General features: G+C 36.4%; 2 protein-coding genes, 1 long non-coding RNA gene and 1 pseudogene across 5 annotated transcripts in view; 1 reads left to right on the top strand and 3 right to left on the bottom strand.

Annotated features, from left to right (window-relative positions):
- Positions 1 to 25267, bottom strand: part of LOC125801341 (zinc finger protein 239-like) — a 289352-nt gene that overhangs the window by 51050 nt on the left and 213035 nt on the right. Inside the window, exon 1 of one of the 3 annotated variants that reach the window (XM_049477905.1) lies at positions 18231 to 18264. The exons of the other annotated variants lie outside the window; for them this stretch is intronic. The gene's annotated coding sequence lies outside the window, so the exon portion shown is untranslated. Of the gene's footprint in view, positions 1 to 18230; positions 18265 to 25267 lie in introns of those variants that run through there. 3 annotated transcript variants of the gene reach the window in all.
- The window catches only part of LOC111189946 (uncharacterized), a 131133-nt gene that overhangs the window by 60446 nt on the left and 45420 nt on the right, over positions 1 to 25267 (bottom strand). The window lies entirely within an intron of this gene.
- Positions 1 to 25267, top strand: part of LOC125801269 (zinc finger protein 239-like) — a 108446-nt gene that overhangs the window by 41885 nt on the left and 41294 nt on the right. The window lies entirely within an intron of this gene.
- On the bottom strand, positions 11691 to 12847 carry LOC125801427 (gastrula zinc finger protein XlCGF7.1-like; annotated as a pseudogene).

Raw genomic sequence — 25267 nt, 5'->3', positions numbered from 1 at the left:
AGCGGTGACGCGGGTCTTTACAAGTGTAAGTAGAATGTAATCGGAATAATAGAAAATATCACCACTTAAGTACCCAAAGTAACGTTATGAGTAATTTTGTGATGAACGATACGCATATTTTATTTGATTTTTAATTTATTAACTTTGCTAATGCTAACTTGCAAGTGTTTAAGGCTACCGTCAGTACGAGCTAAGATAGTCATGCTAGCTTGCTCGCTAACTAGTTAGCCAGCCAAGCTAACCTAGCTAGCTTAATGTTGTATTGTTAGTAAAGAAATGTAGTGCTATTTCAGTTACCTAGGATCACAGAGTCGAGTAAGTTGGGCGTTTGTGTGGGCTAAACGTGCGGGATTAGCTACCGCTGGTGTTAGCTAGCTAACGCTAACTAGATTTGTTTGTTCTCTTCTGAATGTAGTTTTGAATTTTGTGTTTTAGTACCTCTATTAATCTCGCTAGCACACCGTTCAACGTGGCTTAATGGCTCATTCTGAAGTATCTAGGTTAGCTAGTTTTCTGAACTGTTTTTCTGTAATTTAAAGTATTGCTGAGGTAATTTGGCTACAAATGTACTTGTAAGTGGTTTGCAGGTTACGTTGTTTAACTAGTTAGGTAGTTAGCTATATAACGTAATGTTAAATGAAGTTGAATGGCTAATCTAGCTGGCTATTTTAGCATTTTCATTTTAGTTTACATCTTGGCTGCCTAGCTTAGCTGTCATACAATTGTGATGAAGTTGGTGGTTCACCTTAGTAGCTAGTAATAAGCCAAAACTATACTTTTAAAAGAAATATATCTTGCTTTGAGGTAATTGATTCTAAATATTTATTATTGTTGTAACCCTGCTACAATATTGTCACATTTGCCATTCCATTTAAAGCTAAAGTTTTATATTGCAGGGAGTGATGAGGACACCAGGGAGCTGATCCGGTGGAGGGTGGCCAATGAGGCCCTCTTCACCGGAAAAAGAAATGCAGCAGTTCGAGGATTTGAGTAAGTAACTTCACTGTTTATTTAACCTAACTTTAGATATGTTTTACAGCAAATTACCCAATGTTAAATCAACACTGACTGTACAAAATGTACACTCACAATTGTCTGTTAAATGTGTTGTAGTGTATGTGGTAATGTTGTAGTATTAAACGTTTGCTTATTGAAAGCAGTGTGTGGACTGTAGTAATAATTGTTGTGTGCATTATGTTTATAGAGCCTTCATGTTGGAGAAAAAATTTAAAGGGAAGGTGACCCCTGTCTTCGTAAAGAAGAAATGGGAGAACCTAAAACAAAAGTACAAGGTAAACATTTTTCTTTGTAAGATATACAACAACAATATTAGTGAATATTTTATTGTAACACAGGTTATTTTCTTTTTTACTGTTATTAATTTTGTAGGAACTCAGGTGCCCCCCTACTGGGGTGAGTACTGAGGGTGGTGAAGCAACAGCAGCATCCTGGAAATGGTATACCGCCATGGATGAGGCAATAGGTGGGAGGCCATCAATTAGCCCACCCACCCTTATTGCATCATCTGGCCAGGGTGCTGCTAAAGCTTCAACACCCTCTTGTAGGCCAGGAGACAGCCAGACCCCAGGCAGGAAAAGGCAGAGGGAGACCGACCTCATAGTTTTTTTTAAAGGAGATGGAAGAGAGGGAAAATGAGAGAGAGAGCGAGAGGCAGCAGAGAGAGAGAGGAGAGGCGATGGCAAGAGGCTGAGGACAGAGAGGAAAGAAGAGAGAGGGAAAGAATTGAACGCGAGGAAAGGCGAGAGCAAGAGACAAGAGAGAGAGAGGAAAGGAGAGATCGAGAGGCCAGAGAGAGAGAGGAAAGGAGAGAGACAGAAGCGAGAATAAGGGAAGAAAGGAGAGATAGAGAGGAGAGAGAGAGGGAAGAAAGATTCTTGCAAATATTGGGGATTCTTGTTAAAAAATAAACATTTAAAAATGAATTTGCACGTCCAGTGGTATTATTGTGTCTCGAGAAATGGCAGTTTATATTTGCATATGTAGCCTGGTATAAAAAACAGAATAAAACTTGTATATTGTTCTAATTTAATAGTAAAGTTAAAATAAAGTTTTAGAGTTTGTTAAAAATGTTCCTGTTACTTTAAAAGCAGAGTTCCCCTGCAGAGCTAGGTTGAAATGTACTACGTTAGATCTCCTTTAAGCTCATTGGCTAAACAGCTGTTACTAGCCAATAGGGGCACAGTGAGGGTGGGACTTGCTGAGTGAGTGAGTGAGTGAGAGAGAGGGGAGAAGGAGAGTCGGAGCGAGACTGAAATGGAGGGGCAGACACACACGGAGAGAAAGAGAGTGTTGTGGAGAGTTCTATGTTGTATAAGTTACTGAAAATTAGAATAGTTTGTGTTCAGTGAACAACTGAACTAGTAAACTAGTTTAAGAGAGGAGAACACAGTGAACGAGCTTCGCTGTGTGTGTGTACGTGCAGAATCTGCTGCGTTTACTGGCTGTAGCTGATAGCTACACCAAGAGTGGAGGACTGCTCTCTTGTGCTTCGTGAAGGAGGACTGCTCTCTTGTGCTTCGTGAAGGAGGACATTTTCGGCTAGCTGCTGTTTCTGTCGTGAGTGTGGAAGACTGCTCTCGTGTTTCGTGGAGGAGGACATTCCAAGTAGTTGCTGTTTCAGTCGTGAGTAGAGGAGAACTGTTTCTGATTTGACCATTACCCCAGGAGGTAACATTTCTTCTTTTTTTTTTGCTCTAAGAGTGAAGAGGCCATTTTAAGTTAATCGGCCACAACGCACACAAGCAACGAAACAGGCCTGCAACAAAGGGGTGTGTGAGTGAGCGCGCTTGTGTGAGTGTGTGGGCCCACGTTTCTTTACTTGAATTCATATTTTGGGTATATATATATATATATATTTACATATATTTTTATATACATATCTAATTAATTCAGAACTGAACATTGCTCGTGGTTATAAAAAGTGAACTGTTTAATAGAGGGTATTATTAATGTTTTATACTGCTATTCTTTTATATTAAATATAACTATATATTGGTTTATACATTTGTACTTTTATTTACATTTTGAGGTTTAAGGTTACGTTATGCTGCAACATTAAAATCCCAATACTCTATCATAACTGCTAATTATTTAGATTTAGATCAGGTTTGAAAGTATAATAAAGCAGCAACATTAGTCTAGAGTTTTAAAAGAACCCATAGCCCCTTGTTTGAGTAGCTTTCTTTAAGAGTCATGGGGAAGGTAGGCAAGGGCGCTACACATATTATAGAAGAATGTTAGTATTCTAACTGTAAAGAAGGACATTTAAAGTTTACTCACCCCAGTCTATAATTGACAATGTAGTATTTACTCCAAACAAGCAAGTCCTTTTCAGGGACTAGGAATTTACAACTCTATTAAGTGAATTTAGGTGTTTTATCTTTAGAAATATCTTTCTTTTAACTCTTAGTTAAATTAGAAGTAGCAATTTAAGTCTATGGTTACTGTAAGGCAGGGGTGCCCAATCTTTTCCACAATGGGCCGGTGTAACTGCAGGTGTGCTATCCGTAACTGTGACACCATTATGAGTTAAACTTAGTTTCTTTAAAAAAAATAATAATAATGACAAGTTCACCTAAATCAAGCAGTTTGATTCAGTACCTTTTGGTTGTTTACTGCCCCAAAGATGGCTCCAATCTGCTGCAAAGAATAAGGGAGGAAAGTTCTGAGGAAACAGGGCAGCATTTAAATGCTCTTGGTAGTGCAGGTATGTATGCATATGTAGGTCAGGTTTTAATGTTTAAACAAGTGCAGTAATTTGTGAAAAGATGTGCTCTTGTGTATAGATCAAATAGTTAAGCTCTTAAAAAAACTACATTAAATTTAAAATACCTATAAGATAAGTAAACATGAATGGTTTCTTATTCAAGTTCAAACATGTTGGTAATTTAAAATTCAAAGTGTACCCTTAATTGAAAAAGTGTTGATGTTGGTGTGGTGATTAGCAAAAGAAACAGAAAATGGGGAAAGTGTATTTTTTTTTATTTAACCACAATCAAAAGTGGAGAAGGGTAGAACAACTAAGAAACAAGAAATTACTAGGATCTATTAGGATCTGTTTAATCTAATAAGAACTATTTATTTGAACAATTTATAATAGATTATGAAAAAAATTACCTACTCTAGCAAAATTAAACTATTTAAAATATCAGAAATATGAACATGTAACAGGTAAAACTATAGAACTGTAAATGTAAAAAAAAAACATGAAAATTGTCAAAGACTATGTACAGAACTAAAGATAATCATGCTCAAGAAGAGCTGGTACGGCCATCTGGGGTGCAGAGACAGCTGCAGCCAGGTTCTCCCGTGCCTCGTTCCCTGATCTTTCCTCTGTTTGTGCAGGCTCTGGGGCATGAGCATCCTCCTCCTCTGGAACATCTGGCTCAATGATGTCACCATGAGCAATGCACAGGTTGTGGAGCACTGCGAAACATGCCACGACCTCAAGGGCCTTGAAGAAAATGGAGCGCCAGCATGTCTTCAGCATCCCAAATGCTATGACGCAATGGGCCCGAGAGAGCTTGCGGTTAAAGCAAGCCTGTACAGGGTTCTGTACAGGCTCTCGATACGGGGTCAGAAGCTTGATGGCCGTGCTGATGCACGCATAACCCCCATCCCCAAGGATGCATCTTCCCGCAGGTGGGTACAATTCCTCTTTATACAAGAGGCTGTTCTTTAAAATCCTTGCATCGTGCACAGAGCCAGGATACCCAACAAAAATGTCTAAAAACTTTCCCTGGTGGTCACAGATGGCTTGCAGCTGGACGGAGTGGAAAAGCTTCCTGTTGAGGTAGCTCAATGTCTCGGCTCCACCCATGGTCAGTCTCCTGCCTTAATTCAGCAGTGAGGGAGGTGATGGTCTCCCGGGAGAGTCTGAGGTCCGCCCTGAGGTCTGCGCCACCAAAATACAGCTGCAAAATGGGCACAGCTGTGTTCAGCTGACAATATGAAGTCAGGCTCCCATGCTGTAAATAAATGTAAATAGTTTAGTTAACTTATGTTTACTTTACTTAATATTTATTGTTCTGTTAATATGTTTTAATAAAATGTCATTTTTATTGTTTTTCGTTTTGTAAGAAAAATTTATTGCTTTACACATCCTCACTTAAGCTACTGTTCTTTTTATATTTCTGATCATTTAACTGTTATTAAAATGTAATTTTTATTGTTCAAGCTGTGTAATTGAATGTACTGTAATTTAGTTTTTTACTGTGTAATCACAATAATTGTGTGTGTAAATAGGTAATAATACTATCTAGATTAACTAGCTGTTGTTTTCTGTAGACTTTACTGCATTTTTCTGTGTTAAAAAAATTCTTAGAATTTCTTTTTTTATTTGTTTTAGCTGTCTAATGTAACGTAATTCATTTTTTACTATGTAATCACAATAACTGTGTGTGAATAGTAGTTAGCTAATATTACTAACCCTATCTAGGTTAACTAGCTGGCTTTTTCTGAAGACTTTATTGCACTTACATTGTTTCTGAGGTAAAAATTCAATAAATTTCTCAGAATGTTTCTTCTCTGAGCAGCCGCACGACGCCGTAAAGATGTTAAATCAGGAAACATGCCACAAAAAAAAAAGGTAGGTGGCGTTAAAGCGTAAAAAAATGCTGAATTTTATGGATCTGGTGCTGCAAGTGACTAAAGGGTTTTTTTTTTTGGTTGTGGAGTGGCGTAATGCGTCACGTGACGTTGGAGTGGCGTAGTGGGTCACGTGATGTTGGTAAAATGGCCAGCGTAGTGCGTCCAAGGTGGTGCATACTTACCCACTCGCGTACTCAAAGGGCATACTGCTTTACCGGGCGAGCAGTGCGTACTCACCCCCAAAACAGTACGTACTGCTTAAGTATGCGATTTCGGACGTAGCCTAGCTTTCGGCAGATTTAGAACGCGAGTAGTATGTAGTATGCTATTCCGAATACAGCCTGGGAGCGCGTTTGTGCAAGAGACCTCGCTCGCCACGGCTCCGGCGAATGTCATAATAAAAGTCTTCCCTAATTATTATTATTACTATTATTATATTACATCAAATTTGATGTTGTATAGAATGTACTATCACATTATATTATATTATATTATATAAAAGTCTACATCGTAAGGCAGGGAGACCTCACTTAACACAGCTCCATTATTTTGCCAAATGCCACAAAAAGGTCCTCTGTGATTAAAAGGCTCATGGATGTCAATAAATATATTAGTAAACAATTAATGATTATTTATATTTATTAACTGTCAATATAATAAAATACGTGTAGCGTGGATGTATTTATAATATTATTGGCTATGAATAAACAACTGCTGTTATTATTTAGATCCTGGATCCTATTTTATAATTTAAAAAATTCACAGCATGGCAAATGTTTAAACGTTTTAAATAAATAAAATGTGGTTGCAATGTGCACAACATGCTTTTAGACTCTTAGAAAATGCATTTTAAAAGAAATGAACATTTAATAAACGAAATTGATTAATTAATTAACCTTTGGGGTTATTTACAAGCACAAAACGTTGTGAAAAACACCATACCGCGTAACACCAAGCACCATCCTACTTAGAGGTAGGCTTCGCCTGTTTGGAGGTATGTTCCTTCCCTTTGGAGGTGCTCCAGGCTGCAGATATACCCTTCTCACGCAGACGGCGCGCGCATGGACACAGCGTTTGTTCTTAGCTGTGGTAATTAGCGTTATCTGGCTAATATATCAGTTTAGACTGCCATTTATCAGCAGTTTAGCTCAAATAAATGGACTATATTTAATAGCTGGGTCGAATCGAGACCGGATCACGTTCTCACCACAAGCACACCGCTCCAGAGTTCGTTTGGTACCAGCATGGGCGTGGTAGTGGGGGGAAAAGTGGACCTGTCTACCCAGGGCCCAAGTAGGGAGAGGGGCCCATAAAAATCCTGATTTATTCATTTATTTTTAGTGGTATTTTTATTATTGAATTGGGCCCTCTAATTAACTATTTATTAATTAATCTATCAAAAATTATTGATAACATCTACTGAGAGAATTAACTTTAGTTACAGTCCTCTCAACATATGGGACATTCTGGGAGCCCCCTCCTGGAGGCGCAAGATGGTTTGGTCCGCCCGACAGCGACCCGGCTACAGGTGTACCGTCAGTGAGCCCAGATTAAATGACCTGGGGGGGTTACAGACTTCATGCTGCCCCTAAAACAGAAATCAGGTTATCAGAAGAAGAAAGAAAGAAGGCAGAGTGAGGGGAGGCAGCTGTTGACGGCTTTCTTTCACAAAGGTGAAAGAGAAACAGTGCTGAGACTTAATAAATGATCCACCTAGCAATATTTCTGCTGCATATATCAACATGTAAATAGCCTACCAATATCTCTGTAGGTGCGAGTACACACTAGTAATATATTAAACAATAAAGCAATTGATTATTTTTGTCTGGTAAAAAGCCTTTGTATTGCAGTGCAGTGCTTAAAAAGCTATTATCAACGCTCAATAAATTCATGATGTTACCAAAGCCAATGAATAATCATGTTAAATAACTGTGATCTCAATATTAATCAAAAATAATTGTGATCATGATTTTTGCCATATATTTTTGCCAGAGATTGTAGCTTAAAACTTTATTAATGCTTTTTATTTTAGATAAATACCGCTTTTTTGCTCACATTCTTCATGTACTTGATAGGGGCCCACTGACATTGCGAGTGTACAGGGCCCAGAATTTGCTGCTACGCCCCTGGGTACCGGACCAAGACCACGTCCTCTAGCTGGTCTCGGTCCGGTTCTTTTGATCCGCACCCGAGTGCGATTACTGTTTTCACACCTTCTCAATCCAACCGCACTAAAGTTACAAACGGACCAGAGTTCGATTTAACCGGACCAAATAGTGCTGGTGTGAAAACGCCCTAAAACCCAGCCAGGTGGATAAAACTGCTATGAACCTACATCATAGTAATCCCTTTAACCTGAACATCTAATTAATATAACCACTCCCATTAGACAGCCCCATAGAGGCCATAGCACCCATAAAACCCCTCAGAAACACTCCCGCACCCCCACAATACATTCCAGCCAAAATTGGGGAATAAATGCTTGTGAACATAACAGTGTTTAAATGAATAATAAAAAAGTGTAAAGCAGCCCCAACACTTAACTAAACAGTGAAACTGAAGCTCAGTGTTGCCAACTTAGCGACTTTGTCACTATATTTAGCGACTTTTCAGACTCTCTAGCGACTTTTTTGTTAAAAAAAAAAAAAAAAAAGCGACTAGCGACAATTTTAGCGAGTTTTTGTAGTGTTATTGGAGACTTTTGGCGACTCTGAGATGAACACGCGCTCTTCAGTTACTGTCCTCGCGCTGTAGCGGGCGCTGCCGTTAGCCCCGCCCACACCACTCACAGTGCAGTCTGACTGTCAGAGCACACACACCGCTCCACCAACACACTGTAAATAAACAGCGCGTGCCCACAGCCGCCGCTGACTGACCCCGCTCTGTATTTACAGAGCAGAAGTATAAATATTAATGTGTCTTCAGTGTGACACGAACAGAAATCCCTTAATTTAACTCACACAGTCTCAGTCATTCACTCACCTCATTCACCACATAGCCTGTCACTCACCTCCTCCACAGTGTCTGCCTCTTTATAAAAAGCTAAATATCTATTGAACCATTGAACAATTTTTCTATGATAGGTTTAAAAAAAAAATAAAACGTAAAAAATAAAATAAAACAAACAAACTGAGGAAAAAAACAAACAAACAAACAAACAAACAAAAAAGTAGAATAACAGTTCTGGCTAACTGCTGCTCTTATAATAACATTTAAGAACATGGCAAAAAACTAATTTATGTAATTCACATAAAAATTAAGTAACTGTAAAAAAGTGATGTCCTATTTAAAAAGCAACAGAAGTTTTTCATTTTTACTCACTTTTTTCTCTCTCACAATCCTAATCCTTTACAGCCTCAAATACATGTATTATGCAAATTAGGCGAAGATGTCATTTAGCGACTTCTAGCGACTTTTAGGACAGCCAATAGCTACTTTCCTTACAGAGGAGTTGGCAACACTGCTGAAGCTTATATCTGCGTTCCAATATGAAGGCAGCTGCCTAGGTAGTCGTTGCCTTCAAAGACGGCTCTCTCATTCAGCAGCATTTTAACCCATAAGGGATCTTTTGAAGCAGCTCCTTCTGGACACGTTCTCAGCATATGTCATCAGGTCTAGCGCGTTGTGCTCGTGCACTCTTTTCACACAATCAAGTTATTAACCACTTATCTCAGGGTAAATCTCAAAGCATGATGGGATTGCCTTCGCTGAAAATGATACATCTCACCCTGCCTTCAAATGGCAGGTTTAATACTAACTGCTGTTCAGCAGTATGTTTTTTAACTTTTTTTACGGCTGCTTTGATAAACAAGGTATCAGTGTACCCTAACATAATAAGAGAGGATTATGAGACATGTCACTCTGAGCTCCTGAGTCACCCATTCTTTAACTATTGTTTCTAGACACTATCTGAATCTCTAGATGCTTGGTTTTATACACCTGACCCTGGAAATCCCTGATCCCAGCATTCTATAATTTGTACAGGTTAGCAAATACTTTCAGCTATTTACTTTATATAAATAATTACTATTTCACTATAATTCCTTATTTGATAAGTACTTTTATCTGACAGTTCTGGTAAAATAATATTAATTTGGTTTCATAATGTGTTACTTCCTAATTACAGCAAAAATGTAAATAATGTAAAACTACTTCACTGGTCTGCAGTGATGTCAGTAAAGCGTTACTTAGTAACGCGTTACTCTAATCTGACCCTTTTTTTCAGTAACGAGTAATCTAACGCGTTACTATTTCCAATCCAGTAATCAGATTAAAGTTACTTATCCAAGTCACTGTGTGTTACTCTCTCTCTCTCTCCACCTCACACTCACACACACACACACCGCTCCCTTTCCCGTCACCTTTACAATCCTCCCGTCTCTCTCTCGCGCTCGGCGTGTCTTTAGTTTCCGCCAGTTCTCGGGCTCCCTATCAAGGTCAAGAAAGACTTTCTTTATTTTTCTTTTTTATAAAAACAAGTATTTATGTTAAGTGAAATCAAGAAAGACCATATTTTATTTTTTATATATAAAAAATTTAATTAAAAAAAAAGTTAATTCAAGAGAAATTGTCTTTTGTTTTTATAAAAAGAGTGCAACTTTAAAGGTCTAGAGATACATTGTTGCTGTTAAAAATGCATTTTCCAATAAAGGGAGTATTGGCAAAACTGGTTATAGTTTTTATGTTAAGGCGGCGCCACAGCGGGAGGTGATGTCTGCAGCTGCTGAAAGTAACTAATAACTTGTAAAGTAACTTTTAAAATCAAGTAATCCATAAATTAACTAAGTAAAGGAGTAATCAGTAATTACAGTAATTAAAGGAGTAATCAGTAATCTGACTACTTTACCAAAGTAACTATACCATCACTGCTGGTCTGTATTTCTACACCAAAGACTGTGTTTATACTCAGCAAGTGTTTTTACACTTTTTTACCCCATAACTTAATATTCAACCGCCTTAAAAACTGTTGAGTTAAAAAACAGAGGATTCTTGTCATTTCAATTTACAGATTTGAGATTAATTCAAACAAATGTTTTTACTGTGATTATCAAGTATATTATCAAGACATAAAAAAAACAATTTTATTCTGAAATACTGTAAAAGGGTTTAAAAGGGCTTAAACAACACAATTTTATTCTGAAATACTGTAAATACTGTAAAAAGGTTTAAAAGGGCTTAAACTTATTTTTCATCTTGCCAACAAAACTTTTAGAAAAAACACTATAAAACCAGCAGAAACAAATAGAAACCATATAATTTTTTAGTAGGGAAAACATTTTGAGCTTAATTGAATTTGTTTAAATAAAAAAAAGACATGAATAAAACCGATTAAATCAATTTTATTTTTTACATGTTTAAACACTAACACACACATAACACTCCCCCCCCCCCCCCCCCAAAAACGATTTTAACACCCAAGAGAAACTATTACAAGAGAATTACTACAAACAGAACACACACACCCTCACTCACAACATTAATATTAAGTGGCAAAACAGCCACAATTGTCTGTATATTGCCAGTCCATGGATCATCATTTTGATTTACACTGGTCAATTTAATGTTTTTTGTTTTTAACCAATCCACTACGTAATAAATATTTTCTGTCTCATTCATTGAGATCTAGGATGTGTTTTTTAAGTGTTCCCTTTATTGTTTGAGTAGTGTAATTGAATCTACATATTCTAGAAAAGAGATCAAATGCATTCAAAACCTTCTAATCACAGGCACTGAAGATTTGGTCCTAAACGTTTAATTGCAAGCTAAGAATCCTTCTCTAGTCTTAACAACTATGACATCAAAAATTCAAAGACTAATGCCGACCATACACCTAATGATTTTCAAGTGATTTCACTGTCGCAGACAAATTTCCAGAGTCAAGATAAAATCACAAGTGTCTTGCTGGAGTCCAGCTGCAGTCGAGTTGCGTTGTCTCAATGGTTCAGTAAAATGTCATTAGGACTGAAAGTTTTAATCGTATTTCTTGAGACTTGGCTCAAGCAAATAATGACGTGAACAATGTCAAACAGCCAATAGGAGAGCTATGAGAAGCTGGAAAGCAAGAATATTTTACGGTTTTGTGTGAATTCGTTGGTGTTTTTTGAGTTTACTCTGTGTAATAAAACACTTCTCACACTCTGAGCAGTGAAACGGTTTCACTCCTGTGTGAATGCGCTGGTGATTTTGAAGATTACTCTGTCGATTAAAATTCTTCCCACAGTCTGAACAGAGATACGGTTTCTCTCCTGTGTGAATGCGCTGGTGTTTTTTGAGAGTACTCTGTTGAGTAAAACTCTTCCCACAGTCTGAGCAGTGATACGGTTTCTCTCCTGTGTGAATGCGCTGGTGTTCTTTGAGTTTACTCTGTGTAATAAAACACTTCTCACACTCTGAGCAGTAATGCGGTTTCACTCCTGTGTGAATGCGCTGGTGACCTTGAAGATTACTCTGTCGATTAAAATTCTTCCCACAGTCTGAGCAGTAATATGGTTTCTCTCCTGTGTGAATGCGCTGGTGTGTTTTAAAATGACTTTGTTGATTAAAACTCCTCCCACACTCTGAGCAGTGATACGGTTTCTCTCCTGTGTGAATGCGCTGGTGTATTTTGAAATGACTCTGTGTATCAAAACTCTTCCCACAGTCTGAGCAGTGATGCGGTTTCTTTCCTGTGTGAATGCGCTGATGCAGTTTGAGATGACTCTGTGTAATAAAACTCTTCCCACAGTCTGAGCAGTAATACGGTTTCTCTCCTGTGTGAATGCGCTGGTGGTTTTTGAGACTACTCTGTTGATTAAAACTCTTCCCACAGTCTGAGCAGTGATATGGTTTCTCTCCTGTGTGAATGCGCTGGTGGTTTTTGAGAGTTCTCTGTTGATTAAAACTCTTTCCACAGTCTGAGCAGTGATACGGTTTCTCTCCTGTGTGAATGCGCTGGTGCAATTTGAGATGACTCTGTGCAGTAAAACTCTTCCCACAGTCTGAGCAGTGATACGGTTTCTCTCCTGTGTGAATGCGCTGGTGTTTTTTGAGATCACTCTGTTTAGTAAAACTCTTGACAGAGTGCTGATGTTTCTCCATGTCGGGACTTGGCTTAATTTGTCTGTTAAATGTATCAAATAATTTCTGCGTGTTCTGGAGATTCTTCAGGACGGCTTCTGCTTCACCTCTTTCAGCAGTTTAACATTGCTCTTAGTTAAATACCCTGCTTGTTGGTGTTGAATTTCAGGAGAATATTAAAATTTCTGGAAAAAACAAAGAAAAATGCAGTTGAATAATAAAATAAAAGCAGGTCGATTAATTGAAGAGAACTGCCTAAATCAGTTACATTATATTGACAAAAATACTGGAACATCTTCATATTATTATGAAAGCTTCTGTACTGTACCTGGTGGTCCTCCAACCACTAGAGGGAGGCCACATTTTGCCACTTGCAATAATCAGGCAGACACCTGCTTAGTGCCTTTATAAGGACTGCCCACTGTTCAGACAGACAGTATTGATTCTGTTCCAGTTTCACTAGAAGCTGAGAACTTTCTTAGTTTGAAAGAAAGAAAGACGAATATCCTTAGGTTTTATTTTAAAGCCTTCTTGGGTGTTCTCCTGGGGCTGCTTTTTGTTTCCCCTTCTTCTGGGGTATTCTTGTGTTTTCTACCTTTTGTTAGTTTTGGATAAAGACTCAAAGTTGATCTTGAGAAGATACTCGTATTCCCATTTCCCTGAGTATCTTTATTTAAAGGCACACTAGGAAGGATTTCCTTGACTGTTAAAGTTTTTAAAGAAGTAAAATTACAGCTTCAGACTCACTGCAGCGCTGCACTGACGTGTAATAGGAGGAATAGCGGTCCTCTCGTGTCTGTGCCGGAGCTCCTCTGAGCTCAAACCAGGCTCTGTAAGTTTGCCTCTTTCGAGAACTGCGACCTGCTTTCCACCCTGCAGTTCTAACCAGGGGCGTCCCTGGCCTGGCCTTCAGGGGCTTTATCCCAGAATGAATTTGCTCAGCTCAGCTGTATTATTAATGATGAGACAGGCCACTGGCCGTGTGTAAATGGAAAATCTCTTAACACCAATCACGTAGCCAGTTCAAGGATAAAGTTCCGCCTTTCAGGAGAAACAGCCAATCAGCCCCACCCCTCTCTGTCTCGCTGGGGAGGATTTTTAAGTTCCTGCAGTGGGTTGCAGCTCTGATGTTAAAACATATCTGGATATACGGTGATTTTTCTAAGAAAAAGGTAACAGAGCTAACCATGTAAACTGTGATGAGATTGTTTCTGATGGTTAAAAAGACTTGTCTCTGAATCAAAACACACAGAACAAACCCACTGTGTGCTTAATAAAATACAGCCTGTGACAGTCAGTTAGACTAGAAGCTGGAAAGAGACGGAAGATGTCTGTGAAAGCCAGAAAGTGAGAAAGAGAGACTAATCGGCCTAGAGAACGGACAAGAATAAATATAGGAATCTCTTTCACTCGTTGGTGTGAGCTAAGAGACGCTGAACAGCTGAAAACAGACGCCGAGCTGTCCGGCTTCTTGTTGGACAAGTAAGTAGTCTTATTTTGTTGCTCTGGTGTTTTACTGAGATAGTCTGTTTAGCTTCATATTCATAACGTTACTTTATAGAGTAGTATTCTGGGTTTTGTTGTTTGTGGATATATATGATGGTTATAGTCAGGTAGAATTTACATGTACAGTGGTGTGAAAAAACATCAAACCAATTTAAATATTAGTCAAAGATAACACAGGTAAACACCAAACGCTATTTTTAAACGAAGGTGGTTATTATTAAGGGAGAAAAAAAATCCAAACCTACATGGCCCTGTGTGAAAAAGTGATTACCCCCTAAACCGAATAGCAGGCTGATTGGCTTGCAATGAGTTTTTTACAGCACTGTGGAGGAATTTTGGTCCACTCATCTTTGCAGAATTGTTGTAATTCAGCCACATTGAAGGGTTTTTGAGCATAAACAGCCTTTTTAAGGTCACGCCACACCATCTCAATCGGATTCACTCCTTCAGATTCTTTTGGTAGACAGCAGAATTCATAGTTCCATTTATCATAGCAGATCTTCCAGGCCCTGATGCCGCAAAACCAGTTCACAGAATATTTTCCCCAAAAGTTTTGGGGATCATCAAGATGTGTTTTGGAAAAATTTAGACAAGCTTTAATGTTCTTTTTGCTTAGCACTGTTTTTTGTCTAGAAACTCAGCCATGTCGGCCGTTTTTACCCGGTCTCTTTCTGATGGTGGAGGCATGAACACTGACCTTAACTGAGGCAAGTGAGGACTGCAGTTCTTTGGATGTTGTTGTGGGGTCTTTTGGGACCTTTTGGATGAGTCATAGCTTGCGGTAATTTTGGGCAGCCGGTCATTCCTGGGAAGGTCCAGTTCCAGCTCAATCACCTTCTTTCTCAATTGTTCCTGAATTTCTTTGGATCTCGGCATGATGTGAAGCTTTTAAGGATCTTTTGGTGGACTTCACTTTGTCAGGCAGGTTCTATTTAAGTGATGTCTTCATTGAGAACAGGTATGTTTTAACAAGGGGGCAATCACTTTTTCACACAGGGCAATGTAGGTTTGGATTTTTTTTCCCACTTAATAATAAACATCTTCATTTAAAAATAGCTTTTTCTGTTTACCTGTGTTGTCTTTGACTAATATTTAAATTGGTTTAATGTGTCAAAACATTTAAGTGTGACAAACATGCAAAACAACAGGAAAGCTGGAAGGGGGCAAACACTTTTTCACATCACTGTCTGTATATATATATATATATATATATATATATATATATATATATATATATATGTATATGTATATATATATATATATATATATATATATATATATATATGTGTGTTTGCAAATCTTCAAGATAATATATTTAAAATTAAATGCATATGGCCTAGGGGTATGCCATATCGTTTCATACGCACTAATATCGCCAGCATTTTGAAACATTGTGAACGATATTATACCCTACAATATTGTGCCATATCACTCACCCCTACTTATCATGTCAGGGTACTACTTTTTTTTTTTTTTTTACTGTTTTTAGCAAAAGAAAAATTCACACTGTTTCTCAATCCTTCATTATATATCTACTAGATACAGATTATATCTGTCCAGTATAATTTATTTTACTTTAATCCTGGATATATGGAGATATTCAGAGTGCATTATTAGAATCATGATATTCTGGATCATTAACGTCTGATACAAATCTGTGCCATATCATATCGTATGAAATAATACAATTAAATATTCATTTTGTTGCAGTAGTGTAATTCTAAAAATATTCTAACACGAGCTACTACTTTATCATTGGCCATTTGCAACTTTAGCTAACATTAGCTACCCGGATAGACAAATCGCTGATAACATTAGCTTGTGAGCTAGGTAACTGGTTTTGAATAAAAATTAAATGTTCTTTTATTCTAGGATATTTTGGTAGCATCACAAAGCTGAAATCAGGTTCTTGTTTGAATTGTTTTTAATGTCTTGTTTTAAGTGAGTGTTCTTAATAAATACAATTTAACCCTGGTACTTTATGATAATATTCTGATCCAGAACACATTGTTCTTTAATACAAGTAGAATTATAAAGAAAAATATATTTATTTTAGCCACTGACAGCATGATTTATACTAGGAGAATAAACAAAACCAGTAGATTTTAGAGGTTTCACTCTTATCTGTACTTAAACAAGTGTTGCTGGGTAATACAGTTTTGCGGTTTATCAATATACTCTATACCCCTAATATAAAAGATGCTGCCAGTAAATTAAACAATGAATTTCTTCATTACGCTACTTTTATTAAGCATTTCTTAATATTAGAGATGGGACTGATCCGATACAATATCGGTATGGGGGCCGATATTGACGTAATTCGACGAATCGGATATCGGGCGGGCGCGGCCGATCCACTTACCGATTTATATTCCAGTCCACAGCTTGAGCTGGACAATAACCCTGCCGTAACGTTAACCTGAAACTCATCACTGATCCGGTTTCCAGTTTAACAGTTTACCCTGAACCACCAGCAGCTTCAGTCTGCGGCTGACTGATTAACTTTAGCTGTTTATCTACAAAAAAAAGTCGATTATCCAGAGAGTTTTAACTTTGGAAACGCTGTACAGCAGAACGGTACCCGTAAAGTCAGCGTCTGAGAGGTAAACAGATTAACACCAGCAGTCTGTTAGCCTAGCTAGCATTAGCACTGAACTGAACAGCAGCTGCATTCCAGTGTTGTAAAGGTATTATAACTACAGACTGGAGTAAACTATAGTCATAATTCACATATACTATAAAACCACAGGATCTACAAACACTAACCAGCACAAACACACCTCTCTGTTATTAAAAACCAATCATTAATTTAGTTCGGAAATACAGTTAGCATCGCCAGTTAGCCGTTAGCCATCTCTATCAAGATCTGCAGTCTGTTAGCCTAGCTGGCAAATGCATTCCGGCATTGTGAATGTAATAAATAACTATATTGAGTGAACTACAGCCATAATCCACATCTAATATCAAACCACATATCCTACCAACCCTAACCAGCAGTAAGAAATCAATCAGTTATTAAAAACAGTGATTAATTCAGCTCGGAAATACAGTTAGCACCGCCGGTTAGCCGTTAGCTATTGCAGCTAATCCTCTTTGCTACCTGTCAAAATAAAAGTCTCTCAACCATTGCAAAAAAAGCCATACATTTAATATTTAACGTTTTTAATATTTAACTATTTTTTTATATTTAATAAAAATTAAAACATTTAATTTGAGAGGAAACTATTGTGTATTTACATAAAAAGTGTCTCAAATAATTGACTTTGGAATGCATTTACATTAAATGCACTTGTGTATTCTCTTCAAAGGGCTGTGTGGTCTGTTTCAGCCTCATTATGTTACCTTAATCATAGTACTATTAATAAACTAAAAGTATCGGTATCTGCAATTTTATATCAGTTTTATATCGGTATCGGATCAGAGCTGAAAAAAGTGTATCGTCCCATCACTACTTCATATTGTTTGACATATCTATATATGTTTACCAAAAAACGTATAATACAGAGAACACTTCCAGTATGTGTACATCAATTAACTGTGCATCCTTCAATATATGTGATAACTGGAAAACAACATGTACTTTTCTTATTTGCTTTTTTACTGGAGTGGCTTCTGCAGTTAAGACAGAGCTGAAAAAATAAATAAAATATTTCTCGTTAAATAATAATAATAAATAATAATTATAACAGGATTAGCTGATATACTGCTGGCACAGCTACAGACAGTGGAGGGAAAACTGAGTCTCGTGTTAGTCTCACTTAACTTCTAACAGAGAAGAGAGAAATAAGCTCATAAACTCTTAACTATTGCCTAAATCAGTCTTATACTCGAATTAATTGCAGTATTTAACTTAAAACATGTTTTAACCACTATTTATTCACAAAACACGGAGCTCAGCACCTACCCGCAGCACAGAAACACACAGCCAAAACTTCATTTAACAGCATTAAAGTGCCTCATTTTATAAAGTTAATCTAAAACAAAGGTATTTTCCTTTCTGATTCACTTACAACAGCAATAAACGCTGCAGAGAGAGAGAGAGAGAAATTTCTCCATACCTTCTGTAGTTCAGCTGATCCTGCTCTTCCTCCTCTCCAGCTACAGACCCCGGAAGCTCAGCCTCATCCGGGTTATGTAGAGCCCCGCCCCCTCTCCCGCTATATCACATTATACCCCACCACCGCTAGAGGGAGCCCGCGAGGGAGTCCTCAATGCATGGAGCTGAATGGAGCTAAACAGCTAAAACTCTCATTTAAAACACTGTATAACTACTTCTCTGGAGTTTTCCTTTAATTTTACAAAGTAGAACAAAGTATTTCACTAAAATAGGAAAGAAAACTTACCCCTATATTTCTATTTTCTACAACTAATGTTTTTTTATTCAGTAGATTTACTTTACTGCTACTGATGCTGGAGTTACACACAGAGCTCATTTGAATGATTAAAACTGCAGTTTAAAAGCAGTTTTAATAATTATCTCTGCTGTGAAGAAACAGTTATAGTTGTTCTGATTTGAGGAAATAAGTAAAAAATTTACTCTATAAAGTATCAAACATTTATAAATTATTACTTTGCTAAAAATAATATTTTTAAAATGTTTGATACTTTTTAGAATAAAAAATGTTTATAGGTTTTTATACATTCCAAACTCTGTCAAGTGGCCTGAGATTCAGAGCAGATTCTGAAGTGAGTTTTTTCCACTATAGAGATTCTCTGATTGCTCCTGTACAACTCCAACAAACAGCACTTACTAATTACTATGGAAAGGTCAGTGCCGTTGTGACATTGATTCAGGTAGAATTATTTTTTATCTAAATTTCATTTAAAATATTATGGTTACATTTTCTTTGCATTTACCTTCTTGATGTCCTGCAGGTTCTTGAAAAGGAGAGCGTACTGCAGCAGATCTTGTTTGTTGCTCACCTTGTCTAAAGTCTTACTATTTATGTATTCTGAAAGCTTTCCATAAATTGAGGTCATTCACAGCTCCTCCCTGTAAAATCACTCTCTGACATCACAATGGACCATTCTGATTTCTGTATAGAAGGGTACTTCACACTTGTAAAAGCATTTGAAAATTCATATTTAAATTTCAGTTTAAACTAATTAAATATACAATAAAAATATTTGTTTATGAGTTTATTTGTTTATAGGATGGTGTTTTTTTTTACTTTTCCTAAATGAGTCCAGTAAGCATTCTCATTCTGCTACAAAATAGTAGCCAATTTAGACAGATTTTTTTTGTACAAGTTAAAGGAAGAAGTTACTGATCTTGAGACTATTTGAGCCAGATTATATCAGGTTCTGTGTAGAAATATTTCAATGTTTAACGCATTTAAATAAGTTAGTTAATCTCATTTTATTTACTTCATATTTGGTGACTTTTCCTCTTTTAATAGAGACAACTGGGTAAACATAAAATTAATGGGATGTTTTTTTTGTGTCTTTTACACATTTTGTATACATTAGTGTTGTTTGGGATAAATTTGACCCCACGCTATTTTAGCTTTATAAAACATAAAAAATATCAGAATTTGACCCACATTTGTGTTGAATGATGTGAAGGTCAATATGACGTCTTATTTTATAATCTTCAAAAAAAAAAAATAGATCCCTAAAATAACATAATTATAACTGTATTAGTGCAAGAACCACTAACAATTCACACGACAGGGGGGCGGGGAAAACATAATTCTCATGAGAACTTGATATTTCTCATTCTGTGGAGGAATATATTGTTCCTGAAAACATCTTGTTCACACAACATAGTGGTTATGTAGAGATATAAAAGGTTTCACAGCAGCTTCTAAACCAGTTCTCTATGTGTTCTGTCTCTCTCTCTTTATGCTCTCTCTCTCTCTCTCTCTCTCTCTCTCTACTGAAAATGAGTGAGGATTTCTCACATCTCTTTCACCATGACAGAGACATAGAGGAGAAAGTGTCTGAGAAAAAGGAGGACTTTAGAGAGGATCCTGATTATAATGAATCCTCATCTGATGAGAATGAGCCCTTTACTGTAGATCCTCTTCTTGTCTCTCAACCAATAGAAAACAGACTACCTTCCAAAAGTAAAAATGATAAACTTAGTGCTGCTAATGTAATCAGAATAGTTCCAGGTCTCAGCAGATACGCTGTCAGCCACGTCCAAACATACAATCAGCATTTTGAGTTCTTCAGAACACCATCAATCTAAAAGGATAAACTACTTTAGATGATACGTTTATAGGGAGGTGTGTGTATAGAGGGATAGTTAGAAAGACTTGGATTTAATCCCACATGTAAGTCTACATTGTGTTGTTCAGTTTGGAGAGTACAAGTGAAAAGGTGAAGAAAGAACAGGTGTTTGGGCTGCAGACAGATCCAGCACGTCTCTAAACACAGTCCATGTCTCCTCCGTGTCCTACGCTTCAATAGCACAGAAACAAGGCAGGACTGATGAGAGCTTAATAAACTCAGCAATATGGGATGAATGGAACAAGTAGGATCTTCTTCTTTACAATCCAGACTCCCATGTGACTGAGCATGAATTTCTGCTCATTTGTTTTTTTCCTGTGGTCAAATTGGCCCCAAACATAATACTTGTTACTATTCAAGAGAACATTAAATATTTTTCATTACAAATGTTTTTTTTAATGACTATTCAAGTAGCTAACAAACAAATATAGCATGTGACATAAACTTGGGTAAAAATGTTCTTAATATATAATATTTTTTTTGTAATTTGAAATAGCTGGGGTGAAATTGACCCCAAACATAAAAGGTGTTAGTAAATTTGAAGGTAACAGGAGGATTAAAACTACCCCAACAAACAGCACTTACCAAATTTTACTCAAAGTTCAAAACTATTGTTAAAGTAGAAATTGTGACATTTCTTTTCAACACTTTATTCAATACAGAGATCTATTAGAACTATAAAAGCTTTACGATTCTTTCAATAAGTAAGAGTGCTTTACACCAAGAACCCATATGTTAACAAATGATTCTTAATGTGCTTGACTTGGTCCTCACTGTTGATGGTTTACAAGTGTGAAGTACCGTTCTATACAGAAATCAGGATGGTCCATTGTGATGTCAGAGAGTGATTTTACAGGGAGTAGGTGTGAATGACCTCAATTTATGGAAAGTTTTCAGAATACATAAATAGTAAAACTTTAGAAAAGGTGAACAACAAACAAGATCTGCTGCAGTACGATCTCCTTTTCAAGAACCTGCAGGACATCAAGAAGGTAAATGTAAATAAAATGTAACCATAATATTTTAAATGAAATTTAGATTAAAAAAAGTATCTACTGGAATAAATGTATAAACAGCACTGACCTTTACATAGTAATTAGTAAGTGCTATAAGGTAGTTTGAAGTGACTCAATACAATGAAATACATTTTTCTGATAAACTGGTGCACATTTCTATCTCTTCTATCTCTGAGTGTCACTCTAACTGTAGCCATCTTACCTAAATTGAAATGTAAGTGCCAACAGGTTGGGGCATCACTTGAAGTTTACCATCAACAGTGAGGACCAAGTCCATCTGGTACAACTTTAGCATTTATTACATAAACAGTGTTAAAATTGTTGTATCAATCTGGTGTAAATTTTTGAACAGTGTTAACATGCATGGTAAATTTTGTCAGTACAAAATTGTTTGAATATTCATGGTGACCATCACAAAGTGAAGCATTGATTATTTAATACAAGGAGTAAGTGCTTATCTTTGGGTGGTCAAAATGTTTTTATTGATCAATTAAGGGAAAGCTCTTTAGAATTCATTACATACACAGTGTTAAAAAGGTTATATATTATTTACCATTAAAATTCCTTAAATTAATGGCTCAGATCATAATTAACTAACAGAATCTACTACATTTTTAAACATTGGTAATTTAGTAATATGAGAATGTCTTGTTTAAAGTTTTTAGAAATCCAATTATTCTTAGATGTTCAGCAGCAACTCCATGAACAGCTGGCAGAAAGACATGTGACTTTCCCATCAAAATAAAAGTCCGCCTATAAAATATTACATTTAAAAAGAAAGAATTGGTTTTGGAAATGATTGTAGTGAGGCATGGGTCAGGTAAGACTCTGTAAAGTGGAATTCCACTCTGCCACTAGTGTTTTTATAAGTAATGTTGATTAACTTACTGATTTAACAGAAAACTCACAATTTTACTGTGATGATAAACATAGTTTGAAAATATATAAATAAAAAAATGTTAGCAAATTGCAGTATCTTTATCCACGCTGTTTTATTAAGCTTAGTTTTATTAAGAAATTCCAGTTAAAACAATTAGTGTACCACAGTAATACAGTTCTGCTGTAACTATATTAATATATTTTAAATTCAGGACACACTTTACACACTTTCATTAACCCAAAATAACTCCAAAATATTCAGTATTATGAAGGAAAATACATCAGAATAAGTGAATTTCAAAAAAACTGTTGGAGCTATATATGTTTCTTTAAAATGTTGGTTTATATTGCCATTTTCCACTTGGGGGCGCTGCCAAGGTTTATAGGTGAATGTATGGTAGAGTGGGCAGGGAGAGTTGGCGAGGAAGTCAACAGTATTTTGACCGCACGGTGAACGCTATTGGTGTGTGTAAAGCGGGACATTTAAAGACCATGAACGCTGGAACTACTGCTGGAATATGTACTGCTGATGTCAGACCAATAAATGGATTGGTATATCCAACGTTTTAAAGGTATGGACTTTGTTATAATACCCGATACAGCGAGTCAAACCGCTATCGCCAGCTCTTGTGGTGGCTTAGGTCATTTTAGTTTGTTTTGTTTAAAAGGTCACTACAAAAACAATACCAACAATCCATTATTTAATTGACCGTACTTTAGACATTATTACATATTACTAAATTACTAATGTTTCAAATGCAGTAGATCTTGTTAATTAATGATGATCTGAGCCATTTGTTTAATGTATTTTAATGGTTAATAATGCCTAATCTTGTCTTTTAATTTAATTTAATTTAAATGAGGCATTACTCAACTTTTTTACAGTGTTTATTGCTGTTGTAAGTGTGACAGAAATAAAATACATTTGTTTTAGATGAACTTTATAAAATGAGGCACTTTAATGCTGTTAAATGAAGTTTTGGCGGCCCCTGCTGTTTAGTGGTGAACTGCAGTTACGCTACGTTTGGTCTTTCTGAGCCACCGTACCTCAGCAGCGGTCTGTGTGTTCCTGTGCTGCGGGTAGGTGCTGAGCTCTGTGTTTTATGAATAAATAGTGGTTAAAAACATGTTTTAAGTTAAAAATACTGCTATTAATTCGAGTATAAGACAGATTAAAAAGTGTTTTTGTAGAGAATTCACTGATTTTGGTCATAGTTAAGAGTTTATGAGCTTTATTTCTCTCTTCTCTGATATTTTTATTTATTTACACAGCAGTGTATCAGCTAATCCTATTATTATTATTATTATTATTATTATTATTTAAGGAGAAATATTTTTATTTAATTATTCAGCTCTGTCTTAACTGCAGAAGCCCCTCCAGTAAAAAAAAAAAAAGAAGAAAAGTACATATTGAAAGAATTATGTGTTCTGGATCAGAATATTGTATTTCTCAACAACACTCGCTTAATACAGACATTACAAACAATTCAAACAAGAACCTAACTTCAGCTTTGTGAGGCTACCAAAATATTCTAGAATAAAATAACGTTAAATTTTTATTCAGAACCAGTTACTTAGCTAACAACCAGGTAGCTAATGTTAGCTAAAGTTGCAAATGGCTAATTCTAAAGTAGTAGCTAACGTTAGCTAACTAGGTAAAGGTACCTACGTTTTGTTAATAGGTAGCTAATGTAAGCTAGCTAGCTAAAGTAGCAAGCGTTTTATAACAGGCAGCTTATGCTAGCTTACTAGCTTAAGGTACCAGCGTTTTTTTTTTTTTTTTTTAATGGATAGTTATTTTTAGGTAGCTAGCTGAAATTGCAAGCATTTTATAACCGGTAGCGAATGTTAGCTTGCTGGCTAAAGTTGCAAGTGCTTTATAACAGGTAGCTAATGCTTGCTTACTAGGTACCAGTATTTTTATAATTGTTACCCGTTAAAACATGCAAATATATTAATGTATAATATATATAAAACATAAAATTATTTTTAATGTTATCAATTCTTTAAAATATGTTAATAATGATACATTGTACATGTAATTGCCATCGAAGTAAATAAATAACAGATTAATAAATATTAGGTTAAAAATATAGAGTTCATAAATATATACATTTATAGTCACAATAGTTTAATAGAAAAGCATAATTTAATATATTTCATGTATATTGTTTGTTTTGATATGGGGGAATAAGTCTTCATTAAGGGAGGAACCAAAGTTTGCTGCTGCAGGTTGCTGGGGTGTTACTTTTGAGAGTCGCTACGTGACACTCAGGACCAAGCTAGCAGGCAGACACCTCGCTGACTTCTCTGTTTGAGATCAGCAATGATTAAAGGAGTCTGGATAAAGTGCATAGTGCATTGAAGGACTGAAGATTTCTAATTTTCTCTCAAGGAAAAGCGGCCAATGAGGTACATCTGTGTTCTTGTTACTGTTATGTTTGTAAGACTGTAAAGATGTAACGTGACAAATTCTGCTGAGTCATGTAAAAGTATGGTCACGTTGTTCCTTTGATGTCCTTACGTGGAAATAATTTGCATTTATTTATTTATTTTTTCTTTGTCTGTATGTCAACAGTTCTCAAGGCATGTTATCATGCTCTTTGTGTGATTAAAGCCCGTAACGTAAAGAACCATTTGATTCGTGATTTCGACTTGAGAGGAAGTTACAGTACACGCACACGGTGCATTTGATGGGTAAAATAAATATATAAAGGAGAATACCCCTAGAGGGTGCTCACGAGCGAGTCTAAAATGAATGGATGTATATGCAGGGTTCATACACCTTTTACAAGGTAAAATTCAAGCACTTTTCATGCCCATTTTCAAGTTTTTCCAACAACCTTCAGCTGTGTTAAATTAATAATAACGGCGATACATCAAAACTGTGATTCAGCAATAATCAATATACCACAAAACTATTCTGGACACTTCACAGTGACTATGCTACTGAGAAAAGAAATACT

The sequence above is a fragment of the Astyanax mexicanus genome, chromosome 4 (genome assembly GCF_023375975.1).
Source record: "Astyanax mexicanus isolate ESR-SI-001 chromosome 4, AstMex3_surface, whole genome shotgun sequence".
Classification (NCBI taxonomy): Eukaryota; Metazoa; Chordata; class Actinopteri; order Characiformes; family Acestrorhamphidae; genus Astyanax; species Astyanax mexicanus.
Note: the sequence above shows the minus strand (reverse complement) of the source record. Positions and strands in the feature narration are given on the sequence as shown.